Here is a 12,056-nt window from a genome sequence, read left to right on the forward strand (position 1 = left end):
AGTCGTTAAGCTTGGAAAAGTAAAGGCTAAGAGGTGATCGTGCTTTTTGAGTAGGTGAGATACCATCCCGCCGAGAGTGGTGCCTGTTGTTTTCCCATCTCGAGAGGGGGATGCAGCAGGATAAATTTACATGGGAAAGATCAAAGATTTTAAAATTAAGGATGTTTAATATTAGAATGATTTACATTGGAAAGTTGTAGAATCCACTTTCTAAAAGGTGTAAGTAGCCTGATCCTCCGCCAAGAATAGCTTATATAGCCCACTGACACATCCATCTAATTTTATGATGCTATTGTTTGTTTTGAAAACACTGATTTTTGTCTAAGGCAGTGGCTAACATGGTATATTTCTAATCATCGAATATTTAAACTTACAGAACTGACTTTAGGAGTATTACGGAAAATTACAAAGTTATTTTATGGGCCCAGAAATAATCGCATATTTTACTCAGTTCCATTGTTGGCCACGTAACCATCATTAACATGTTTTTTTATGTGATTATTATATGAAACTCTCCAAATATATACATGTTAACATTGACAGAAATTGAATTATGGACTCTAAGTGAATTACCTCTACCAAGACTCAAGAGATGGGTGGGAGGATAAATTTAATGATGATTGTGTTCAGGATTGTTGAGAACTGCTCTCTGAAATGTGCGATGCGGTGGAGGATCGGCACGGTAAGTGGACCCACAGCGTGATAATCTGAAAATGGCCTTTGGGAACAACAAAAAACAAAAAAACAAAAAAAAAATGCTGTTCCCCTCTTCTTTCCATTGATTCAGAGAAAGAGGGGAAAGGAAGGACTAAATAGTTATATTGGAAAAGGCACCTTGTGATTTCAGGGAAAACCAGATTTCTATGAAGGGTGAACTGCAGAGAACGAAAAAAATAAACTTAGGATAAGTGGAGTTTATCCTCCAAGAAGTGGACGCTCGTAGATGGGAGTTAGGTGGAAGGTGAAAAATGGCTTGAGAAATTGAAGAATTAGGTGTGGAGTGAGTGTGCTTGGGGTTGGGGGTTGAGTGTGAAGATGTGATGGTGGAGGCAAAAGGGGAGACTCCGTGCTGATGGCGGTAACTAGCAGATGAGTATTTGAGTAGAAGAGGAAAGTAGACACACGTCGGAGGAAAGCCAGGGCCAGTAAGATACTATTTCTTTATGAGCAAGAAAATATTAAAGATAACCAGTTATGCATACTGAGGTAAACGGGAGAGGATAGTAATTACTCCAGGCCTGAGAAGGGCACACACATGTGGAAAACCACCAGGCTGACCGGCCCTTTATTTCAAGAAGAGTTTTCCTGGTACGGTGTTCAGAGACTTAAATTGGGATGTCGACTGTTGAGTGTCCGGTCTTCAAGGCCATAGGAAACCTCTAGGAAGACCAGGGTTCCAGGGACAGTGCCAGGGGGTCAAGAGGGTTGGGAAGCTAAGAAGCTTTATCTTCTTTACATCACTGTGCAGAGCTGTAGCATTCTGTAGGAGCCCTGCATAAGTCAAGACTATTCTTAGCAGCAAAGAATGGGAACTTTGCTATTGCAAGTGCAGGTAGCTTAAAAGAGTTTTTTTAATCACTCACAAACCAGCTTCAGAACTGTGATTCTTGATGAATTATTAATTTGGGGGAATTTGTGTTATTTCATATTTTGCATAGAAAGCGAATCTTTATGATCGATTCATTTCCTATTTACATAATGTACAACCATACACTATTTAGGGTTTTCCGTTAAGAGTAATGATAGCCAGCATTTGGTGAGTGCTTCTTACTGCCAGGTGCTTTACATATGTGGATTCCCTTTTATTCAGACAACTCTTCCAAGTAGGGATTTTAATTCTGTCTTGTCCAAGCTTTCTCCTATAGGTGAAAGAGCTGGATGCAAAGGTTTTTACCCAATGTCACGTGATTATTCTCTTCTGGAACATTCCAATGTGAACTGGGATTTGCATTCCATCTTTCTGGCTCCAGAGACTATGCTCTTACCCACTAAGCTGCATACTTTTTTATATATAAAAATTGTGAGTTCTGGGTTGGTTGGAAGCTATTATTCTTTGAACTGTTAGTGGCTTGAGTATATTGATAGGTGGCACAATTTATGTCCAAAAAAATTGCCTTTTTCTGAGCTGCTACAGAGAATGAAAATTGACTTATTGCTTCTGTAAATGTCTTAAAGAAGTTCATGCTGATATACTAAGTGATGCAAAGGGCTGTTGCCTTGGTTAGGCCAGTTGCTGTTATTCTAAAAGACCACATTGGGTGGTTTAACCTTACTTAGTGAATTTACCAGGATCTGACTCAGTTTTGTGGTCTTAGAAACCTGATCTGGTCATTAAATGGACCATTCTTTCTGGTCCCAGAAAGAATTAAATTAGTCTACAAATCTCATCAGCCATATATGTAGAGCCAGAATGCAAATTTATTAATTTATGATGAGATAAAACTGTTACATAAACCAGTCACACCAGGATGATCAATGTATTTTCTTTTTTTTTTTTTTTTTTTTTTTCTTTTTTTACATTTTTAAAAAATTTAAATTCAATTTGCCAACATATAGTATAATACCCTGGGCTCATCCCATCAAGTGCCCTCCTCAGTGCGGGTCACCCAGTCCCCCCGTCCCCCTGCCCACCTCCCCTTCCACAACCGTTTGTTTGTTTCCCAGAATTAGGAGTCTCTTATGGTTTGTCTTCCTCTCTAATTTTTTCCACTCAGTTCCCCTCCTTTCCCTTATAGATCAATGTATTTTCTTTCAGGTGGTGGACCTAGATGGGAAATCAAATTATAATCATGAGGCTTCTTGGTGAACAACAGGCACCATGACTATTTCTTGTTTTGTTTTGTATTTTTTCCCACAAAAATTGTCTATTTCAGAAACTCCTCAAGGATATCATCAATAATAGCTGCTATTGGCATGTACTGGCAGTCCTTAACTTATAAATAGCCTCCACCTCTGGGCCCCACCACCAGGGGCTCCGCTGCCATAGAAACAGTTGTTAATAAACATGGGTATTTAGAGAATCTGTGGGTTCAGAATTGAAGGAAGGGAAAGTCTGTGAAAAGCAGAGTTGCTAAAGGGTGCTAATTTCAGGGATGGACTTCTAAGTAGGACGACTAGGATCTTTTTACCTAAAATGTATTTTTGTAGCACTGCCCGAGGGTCTTTCTCCCCCCGCCCCCCTGTTATATTGCCTGCAATTTCACCAAATAGAGATTGGTTTCTATTTGTCAAGTGTTCTCTTAAAACTATAAATATCTCTGCATAGCAGTTATTCTTAGTGACCTTACTAATACCCATTCCCTGTTGTTCACTTTCATTTTCTTAGGAGCGGCAATGTGCCCAGCCATAAGCAAAAAACCCTAGTTATAGCCAGTCACGAGCCCCCATCCTCTTTTGCCAGTGATCTTGAACACCGGTCTGTTGACTTTAGGGAGGGCTTTTGTTTTCCCGAATAAAGAGACCATAGGTGGCTGGTACTCTCCCCTTTCCACTTTCTTTGTGCCTTAAATGCAGACACGAAGCTGGAAGATGTAGCAGGCATCTTGCAACCATAAGATGACAGGTATGAGGCTGGGAACATGCTCCCAAACAAAGCGAGGAGGACCCTGGAGGAGATGGATCAAAAGAGTCTGGAACTCAGAACATGAGAGACTCCTAACTCTGGGAAACGAGCTAGGGGTGGTGGAAGGGAGGTGGGCAGGGGGTGGGGGTGACTGGGTGACGGGCCCTGAGGGGGGCACTTGACGGGGTGAGCACTGGGTGTTATTCTATATGTTGACAAATTGAACACCAATAAAAAATAAATTAAATTAAAAAAAAGAGTCAGGAACATTGTTGTACCGTGTGTCCGACTTTGGACTGCCTACCTCTAGGCTTCTTATGGAGAAATATGGGGGGGCGGGTTGTAGCCTTTGTTATGTGATAGCAAAGCATTTGATTAACCTGTGCCTGCTGTTTCTTGGAAGGATCTGTGCAAAATGAGGCTGCAGTGTTAGGAAAACTCTGGAATATTGTCATGTGTTGGTTGCTTTTTGTGGCTTTTCGGAAGGGTCCTAGAGGAGGCAGTGAGCTCAAATTAGTGCCCCTAAGGGTGAGAGCAGAGAGGGCAGCACAATACAGTCCAGCAGGAATTCTCCCTTTAGCTCACCCTCTAAATTGATGAAGAGTCCCATAATTTGAAATTCTGTAGGGATAAAGTACAGTACCTCCTCCCCTAAGACTACTTTTAGGATTGTCTCAAGTCTTTTATGAGAGGTTCAGAGGTCAGTAGCTAAGAGATGAAAATCTCCAGGCCTACTAATATTTCTAGAAACGTTGTTTTGGCTGTGGTTCTCACACAAAGAATCGATCTGAAGAAAATAGACCAGAAACTTGATGTGTTTTTGAGGGAACTAGAAGACAAAGATGGCCATTAATTGCGATTGTTGTCACCTTCTAAGCAATCCTCATACCTTCCTCTTTAAGTCAAGCCAGTATGAAGTGGACCACCAAAGCTGTGGAACCCCCCAGAGGGGCATCCACTTTAAAACCTACCTCACCTACGGCTGTGCGGGACGGTGACCGAGCAGGTACGCTGGAGATTTAAACTAAAAGATGCCAGACTGATTAATCAGGGAGCTTACTTTATTTCCTGCCAAGGAATCTGTGATTTCTGACCAATAAGATTTGATATGGATTGTGAACTGTTGACTGCTGTGTGCTTCCTCTTAGCCCCTTTCTTAATATAATTTTTATGGAGGTCTCTTTTTTTTTCTTTTTCATTATTTTATAAGTATATATAGGAAGGGAGTGGTTTAGAGACCTGTTATGTTTTAGTCTTAAAACCATACAGATGGTCAGATATGAGTTACCATATTCGTACTACATAGGACAGATAGAAAATCACCCAGAGTTCCTGTTTCATGCAGTAATTGGATGAAACAGTGGGGTTGTCTTCCTTCAGAAAATGGTAAATCTGTTCTATTTAACAGATACGTGGAGGAAGTGGGTCTGTACTTGTTGAGTTGAGGACTGGCGGACATTGCTGGTGGCCAGCCCATATCCGTTTCTTACCTCTACCATAAACCTTAAAAAGTTAAATATTTGATTCTTTCTTTCTTTCTTTCTTTCTTTCTTTCTTTCTTTCTTTCTTTCTTTCTTTCTTTTTTCTTTCTTTCTTTCTTTCTTTCTTTCTTTCTTTCTTTCTTTCTTTTCTGTCTTTCATTCTTTCTTTCTTTCTTTCTTTCTTTCTTTCTTTCTTTTTCTTCTTTTCTTTCTCTTTTCTTTCTTCTTAAGATTTTACTTATTTTATTTGAGAGAACAAGAGCACAAGCCAAACCTAGGACTTTGGGATCATGATCTGAACCAAAGACAGAGGCTTAACCAATTGAAACCCCCCAGGCGCCCTTTTGAATCTTTCTTACTGCTACAGTAGCTACAATTCCAGATTCCAGTTCATGAATCTGCTGGGGGACTTCATGGAAAGCTTCCCCTTTTTCTAAATAAAGAGTCAGACACGACTTGGGGTTAAGCCTTTTTCTCGCTTTGACCTTTGATATGTTTGGAGCTGCAGGGATCTTCTTGGAATTATTAGACAACAAATATGAATACAAAAAGTCAATATGTTCAGGATGGTGAAGCAAAAATTTTGAAGATATTGATAGCATTATCGATTACTAAACCAACCTTAGCAATCACTGTGTTCAAGACTTTCTGTCTTGTGTGAAAAATGAATCCGTATTTGTATATGCTGTTGGCAACTGGCTTCTCAGTTCCCTGTAACCCGAAGCGTCCTTAACAGTCACAGTATAAATGTCTCTTTTCTCTAATACAATGTCAAGGAGACTTTTTGTTCAGTTTTAGTCATAATGTCTTACTAGCAAACAATGGCTTTAAGAAGGGAAGAAAAGATGTTTTAAACTTTCAAAGTGTTGCTATGTACAGGCATCTTCTCAATATGTGGCCCAGATGACATTTTCTTACTTTTTGGAATAGAACCGTGGCATAGCTCAGCCTTGCACTTTTAATATAATTAAGAAACACTTTTTGAAAATTGGTTTCTCATGCTGAGTTATATGGTAAGAAATGCTAAAGATTGTTAGAACCATATAAAAGTCTTTAGGAAGAAATTGCTGACTCCAGTGGAATGGTTCGATGTAAAAGTGGCTTCTGTATGGAACACCCTCTTAGTTCTGCATCATTGACTACTAATAAAGGTTTATTCCAAAGAGGTGTTTTACCTTAACTGCTTTATATCAGGACATGTACTTGTTCTCCCAGTGTCCATTTAGATATTTTCGTTCATTTCAGAAAATTGTTTTATTCCAGTTGTTGACTCAACCATATGAGGTTCAAGGTTGTGCTTTTCTATTTTTGCCCTTCTTAAAACTAATTAGAAGTAATAGCCAAGTGTGCCAGCTTTTTATAACCTAAGGAAATGCTTGAACACCAAGCACAGGTAATTATGGAGCTAAGTAGAATAGACATATTTCTTTGAATGTATTTTATAGAAAAATTATATTTGGCTTCGAGAAAAGCTAGCTTTCTAATTTTTAGTCATATTGACAAGATATGATTCAAATACTTGTTTAGGAAGAGAAAAAGATTAGTTTGATCTGAAGGTTTTTTTTTTTTTTACATTATAAAAACAAAAGCTTTTAAAAGTATTTTAAAAATAAGCTGGAAGGCCTGACACTGAAGATTCTATTATTACCATAACTAAAAACATGAAACGATTTCGAGGTGTTGAGATGTATTGGTCTCTATTGTAGTTCTGTTGCTGGCCTCATTACATAATATTTGACTTTCCTGAGTAAGGCCTGACAAAAAAACTGATGCCCTAAGACTAGCAAGCTGACATCTAAGTGTGAGATTCTTAAATGTAGTAAGGTGGTTTTAACCAACTGGCTGAAAAATCTGATTTATTTCTACTGAGATTTGTACATTCTACAGAAAGGATTTATTTATTTATTTATTTATTTATTTATTTATTTATTTATTATTTTTTTAATTTAATTTAATTTTTTTTTACAGAAAGAATTTAAAATAAAATTTAAAGTTTGGGGTTTTTCTTTATTTAAATTACTTTTTTTTTTTTTTTGGTTACTTTTATTTTTAATAATGTATTGTCATTGGGGTGCCTGGCTGGCTCAGTCGGTAGAGCATGTGACTCTTGATCTCAGGTTTCTAAATTCAAGCCCCACGCAGGGTGTAAAGATTACTTAAAAATAAAATCTTAAGAAGACTAAGATTTTATTTAAGAAAAAACAAAAAATAAGATGTGATTTATTCTAGTAGTGGCTTCTATGACTATCATATAAGGCTTAAGTGCTGGGTGATTCTCCTATCTACTTTTTATGACTACCCTGTTTGCTGGCTGTTCTTAAATTGTATATTATATACACGAGCCTGTATTTTTTCACTGTGGGAAGCAGCAGTGCTGAGTGGATACTTTCCTCTCTGGCCTCATCTTCCACTATTTGCTCAAACTGCACAGGTCTTCTAGCTCTCTCACTTCGTATTATCTGAGTCCCCACAGTTGTGAGATTGCAAAGGGAAGCCAAAATTATATTCATTAATGAACAAATCACTTATAAAGTTAGTTGTCCTTCATACACGTACACCTTTTTGCTGGGGGGCGTTATTAGTCTTTTCCTGGTTGTTGAGTACTCTGGTGAAACAATGCAATACAAAGTGATTTTAGGATTCAGTTTCAAGTTTTCAAAAGATGTATGATAGATGATAATGTTGATGAACTCAGAAATGAAACTCATGGGGATCCCTGGGTGGCTCAGGGGTTTAGCGCCTGCCTTTGGCCCAGGACATGATCCTGGGGTCCTGGGATCAAGTCCTGCGTTGGGCTCCCCACATGGAGCCTGCTTCTGCCTCTCTCTCTGTCTCTCTCTCTATCATGAATAAATAAATAAAATCTTAAAAAAATGAAATTCATGATGAATGAAGATTGGCAGAGTTAGTCCACAGCAAGTGAAAAATAGAAAAATTACAAAGATGATGATGACCCTCTCATTGCTTAAAAAATCATACATCAGGATTAAAAGAAAGACTTGAAAAATTTGTTAACAATCTCAGATTTTTTACAATAAAAGCTTTATAGTTGTGATATAGAAAGTAGATGTGTAAAAATTTTGTAGAAAATTATGCCCACATCTCTACGGTATCATGTCGTCTGTGAAGAGGGAGAGTTTGACTTCTTCTTTGCCAATGTGAATGCCTTTTATTTCTTTTTGTTGCCTGATTGCTGAGGCTCGGACTTCTAGGACTATGTTGAATAGCGGTGGTGAGAGTGGACATCCCTGTCGTGTTCCTCATCTTAGGGGAAGGGTCCCAGTGTTTCCCCATTGAGAATGATATTTGCTGTGGGCTTTTCGTAGATGGCTTTTAAGATGCTGAGGAATGTTCCCTCTATCCCTACACTCTGAATTGTTTTGATCAGGAATGGATGCTGTGTTTTGTCAAATGCTTTCTCTGCATCTATTGAGAGGATCATATGGTTCTTGGTTTTTCTCTTGTTGATATGATCTATCATGTTGATTGCCTTACGAGTTTTGAGCCAGCCTTGCATCCTGGGGATAAATTCCATTTGGTCATGGTGAGTAATCTTCTTAATGTACTGTTGGATCCTATTGGCTAGTATCTTTTTTTTTTTTATATGATAGTTACACACAGAGAGAGAGAGAGAGAGAGAGAGAGAGGCAGAGACACAGGCAGAGGGAGAAGCAGGCTCCAAGCAGGGAGCCCCGACGTGGGACTCGATCCTGGGTCCCCAGGATCGTCCCCTGGGCCAAAGGCAGGCGCCAAACCGCTGCGCCACCCAGGGATCCCCTATTGGCTAGTATCTTGTTGAGAATTTTTGCATCCATGTTCATCAGAGATATTGGTCTATAATTCTCCTTTTTGGTGGGGTCCTTGTCTGGTTTTGGGATCAAGGTAATGCTGGCCTCATAAAACGAGTTTGGAAGTATACCGTCCCTTTCTATCTTTCGGAACAGCTTTAGTAGAATAGGTATCATTTCTTCTTTAAATGTTTGATAGAGTTCCCCTGGGAAGCCATCAGGGTCCTGGACTTTTATGTCTTGGGAGGTTTTCGATGACCCCTTCAATTTCCTCCCTGGTTATTGGCCTGTTTAGGTTTTCTATTTTTTTCTGTCCCAGTTTCGGTAATTTGTGGGTTTTCAGCAATGCGTCCGTTTCTTAGACAATTAAATTAGATTGCCTAATTTGTTGGTATATAGTTGCTCAACATAGGTTTTTAAATTGTTTATATTTCTTTGGTATTGGTTGTGATCTCTTTAGTTCATGATTTTATTAATTGGAGTCTTTTCTCTTTTCTTTTTAATAAGGCTTACTAGGGGTTTATCTATCCCATTAATTCTTTCAAAGAACCAGCTCCTGGTTTTGTTGCTCTGTTCTACAGTCCTTCTGGTCTCTATTTCATTGAGTGTTGCTCGAATCTTTATTATCTCTCTTCTTCTGCTAGGTGTAGGCTTTATTTGCTGTTCTTTCTCCAGTTCCTTTAGGTGCAAGGTTAGCTTGTGTATTTGAGACTTTTCCAATTTTGGGGGGGAGGCTTATATTGCAATGTATTTCCCTCTTAGGATTGCTTTTACTGTATCCCAATGATTTTGAACAGTTGTATTTTGATTTTCATTAGTTTCCATGAATCCTTTTAATTTTTCTCTAATTTCCTGGATGACCCATTCCTCTTCAGTAGGATGTTGTTTAACCACCATGTGTTTGAGTTTCTTCTAAATTTCTTCCTGTGATTGAGTTCTGGTTTCAAAGCATTATAGTTGGAAAATATGCAGGGGACAATCCCAATCTTTTGGCATCAGCTGAGACCTGATTTGTGACCCAGTATGTGGTCTATTCTGGAGAAAGTTCATGTGCACTTGAGAAGAATGTGTATTCAGTTGTGTTCGGATGTAAAGTTCTGTATATATCTGTGCAATCTATTTGGTCCAGTGTATCATTCAAGGCCCTTGTTTCTTTGATGATATTCTGCTTAGAAGATCTGTGATTGGCTGAGAGTGCCGTGTTGAAGCCTCTCAGTATTAGTGTATTTTTATCTAAGTATGTCTTAACTTTGGTTATTAATTGATTGATATACTTGGCAGCTCCCACATTAGGGGCATAAATATTCATGATTGTTAGATCCTCTTATTGGATAGACCCTTTAAGTATGATATAGTGTCCCTCTCCATCTCTTACTACAGTCTTTGGGATAAACTCTATCTGATATGAGGATTGCTACCCTCATATCAGAGCTTTCTTTTGAGGACTATTTGAATGGTAAATGGTTCTCTACCCTTTCATTTTCAGGTTGGAGGTGTCCTTAGGTCTAAATGACTCTCTTGTAGACAGCAAATAGATGGGTCTTGGTTTTTTATCCAGTCTGAAACCCTGCGTCTTTTGATGGGATTATTAAGCCCATTCACGTTCAGAGTTACTATTGAAAGATATGAATTTAGTGTCATCATATTACCTGTTTTTGTGGATTGTTTCCTGGGGCTCCCTGTTTCTTTTACAGAGTAAATTTTTTCTTGAAGAGCTGGTTTGGTGGTCACATATTCTTTCAGTTTCTGCCCATCCTGGAAGCTCCTTATCTCTCCTTCTATTCTGAATGAGAGCCTTGCTGGATAGAGTATTCTTGGCTGCAGTTTCTTCTCATTTAGGAGTCTGAATAGATCTTGCCAGCCCTTTCTGGCCTCCAGGTCTCTGTGGAGAGGTCTGCTGTTAATCTGATATTTCTCTGCACATAAGTTAATCCCTTGTCTCGGGCTGCTTTAAGGATTTTCTCTGTATCTTTGGAATTTGCAAGTTTCACTATTAAATATGGAGACGTTGAATGTTTTTTACTGATTTTTTGTGGGGGACCTGTCTAGCTCCTGGACCAGAATGCCTCTCTTCTTCCCCAGATGAGGGAAGTTCTCAGCTATAATTTGTTCAAATATACTTTGTGATCCTCTCTCTCTCAGCCTCTTCTGGAATCCCAATTCGATGTAATTCTTCCTTCTCAAACTATCATTTATTTCCCTAACTAAGCCTCTCCTCATGGGATCTTAATTGTTTTTCTCTTTTTCCTCAGCCTCCTTCCTTCCCATCTACTTGTCTTGTATGTTAGTCACTCCCTCTTCTACCTCATCTACCCTAGCAATTAGGACCTCCAGTTTGGATTGCATCTAAGTTAAAATATTTAAAATTTCAGCCCGATTAGGTCTCAATTCTACAGTAATAGCATCTCTAGAGTCCTTTATGCTTTTTTCCAGAGCCATCAGTAACTTTATAATTGTAGAGACAAAAGTTAAAGACTTTATTAGGATTACATATCAGAGTGTTAGTGTTAAAAACCTTTGTGATGTAAGAGTCAAGATACAGGTATCACAGCAGAGAGAGGAAGTGGTGAGAGAAAAAGTAGAAGCAAATCTAGCAGCACAATTATTAGTTTACATGATAAGGTGTCAGTGAGTTGACTCAAGTTCAGTTATTCATACATAGAGGTATATTATTTAAGATTACACATGTAACCAAAAGAAGAAATAGAGTGTCATTTATCAAACATTCAAATTAAAGAGGAAGATAGTAGTGTAAGAGAAAAAGGCTCATCCTTGCTAGCTGGGTGATACGTGTAGTCTAGGGTGCTGAACATACAAATAGGATAAGCATTTTGAATTATGGAAATGAATGTCAGAACACTGAAACCAGAAACCTCTTCATTCAGAAATGAAGAAAATTGTGCCATTGGCCACATTGGTTCTTCTCTTTTTCCCCCCTGATAATTTCTTTAATGAGCTGCTCCTCCAACCACTAAATGTTGATATTTTCCAGGGATCAGTCCATGGTCTCTGCTTCATACAGTATATGCACACTCCCACCTAATTCATTCACTTAAATAGCTCGGGTAACCTGCCTGTGGAATTTGAATCCCAAATCTTTTATGTCGAACCTCATTTTAACCTGAATGCGAGATCTGCAGTTCCAGGCATTTCCTTCTACGTGTCTCAGTAGCACTTGAAATTTAACAGGGGCAAATGGAAATTGTTATCTTACTTGCGAGTTCT

General features: G+C 38.6%; 1 pseudogene; it reads left to right on the forward strand.

Annotated features, from left to right (window-relative positions):
* Positions 1-4,474: 4,474 nt before the first annotated feature.
* The window catches only part of LOC111093314, a 42,622-nt pseudogene continuing 35,040 nt past the window's right edge, over positions 4,475-12,056 (forward strand).

The sequence above is a fragment of the Canis lupus genome, chromosome 30 (assembly GCF_011100685.1).
Source record: "Canis lupus familiaris isolate Mischka breed German Shepherd chromosome 30, alternate assembly UU_Cfam_GSD_1.0, whole genome shotgun sequence".
Taxonomy (NCBI): Eukaryota; Metazoa; Chordata; class Mammalia; order Carnivora; family Canidae; genus Canis; species Canis lupus.